The sequence below is a fragment of the Orycteropus afer genome, unplaced genomic scaffold (assembly GCF_000298275.1).
Source record: "Orycteropus afer afer isolate SDZICR_OR568_19922 unplaced genomic scaffold, OryAfe1.0 scaffold00073, whole genome shotgun sequence".
Classification (NCBI taxonomy): domain Eukaryota; kingdom Metazoa; phylum Chordata; class Mammalia; order Tubulidentata; family Orycteropodidae; genus Orycteropus; species Orycteropus afer.
In genome coordinates, this window is record NW_006921660.1 from 5,476,971 (window position 1) to 5,478,737 (window position 1,767).

Genomic DNA, 1,767 nt, shown 5'->3' on the forward strand with positions numbered 1-1,767 from the left:
GATTCGCCTTTTGTTGCAGCCAACAACTAGCACACTTCCTGCCAGCTTTGAATCTCTTGGGCCCCCTGCTCATGGAAGCTAAGGCTGTCGCCAGCCCATTTTCCTCCAGAGACTTGGACTTGTCGGCTTCTATACGCTTGTGAGCTATTTTCCTAAGATAAATTTCTCTCTCTCTCTCTCTCTCTCTCTCTCTCTCTCTATATATATATATATACATATATATACTTGCTGGTTTTTGTGTTTCTCTGGAGAACCCAATCTACCACAAGTCTGGCGGTTCAAACCCACCAGACACTCCTCAGAAAGAAGATTGGGCAATCTACTTCCATAGTGATACTGCCTTGAAAACCCAAGGAGGGATTGCTATGAGTGGGGTCTCACTTGACAGCACATTACAACAACAACAACATTGTTCTGGTAATGTTGAAACCCACTAAACTAAATTCTTTACATTTTATCTTCAAAAATATCAAAACCCAGGAAAGGGACATTATTTTTTGTTATCTCTGTTTCACAGATTGAGAAATTGAGGCTTTGAGAAATTCAATAGTTTAATTTTTCATCGTCAACATTTGAGATTCAAAGAAAGAAAATCATGAATTAATCTATGTTCTCACCACATACTGTTTCTCATATTTAATGTAAATTAACTCTAATTTTTAAAAATACATTTTAAATATCTAAATTTGAAAATATTTTTATAATTTTTTTACTATGACTTATAGCTGTTTTAAAATATATTTTACTCCAAATTAGTGTCTTCAATATTCTCCACTGAAAACATAGGAAAGTATTCATTATATACTTAGGGATAGGATCTTACTGCCTTAAAATTATGAATTCATATCATTAAGAAAAATAAATTTAGCAATTAGGAAACTATTTGATGAAATGTATAGATGAGCTATTTTGAATCACAAGTGAATAAGAAGCTAACAAAATTTACATATCCATTTATCCTGTGTCTTAGCACTTTCTAAGAATGTATCCCCATGATACTACATCTGGCAAAAATATTAAAAGGATGCGCAAAGCTATTCATTGTAGTACTACTTATAATACCAAAACATAGGAAACAGCTCAAATGTGCGTCATTAGCAAACTGGTGGAATGAACTGTGGTGCATAATTATAGTAGAATACTATGTAGTTAGAAAAGAAAAAAAGATTTTTTTTTTTTCCTATATTGCTAGAGTGAGCTCAAGAATATTACGCTAAGTGGGAAAAGCTAAGTAGAGAATACCATTAGCACTACTTCTCAAAGTGTGGCCTCCAATTAGCACTAGCAGCAGCACCTCCAGAAAACTTGTTAGAAAAGCAAATTATAGGATCCCACCCTAGACCTAAGGAATCAGAAACCCAGGGTGTGGTCCAAAAATCTAACAAGCTCTCCAGGTGATTCCAATGCAGCTGAATTTGAAAGCCATAGCTATACAGTATGATAAATCATAGCTATACAGATTATCTAAGAAGGAGAGAGAATATACATATAAACAGACACATATAATTATACTATATGTTGTTGTTGTTGTTGTTATGTGCCGTTGAGTCGGACCTGACTCATGGCAACCCCTCCTTGGGTTTCTGAGGTGGTATCACTACTGAAGTAGATTGCCCCATCTTCCTTCAGAGGAGTGGCTGGTGGATTTGAACCCCAGCCTTCTGACTATACTATATACTTGTGTTTTATTGACTATGCAAAGGCATTTGATTGTGTGGATCATGACAAATTGTGGATAACATTGAGAAGAATGGGAATTCCCGAGCA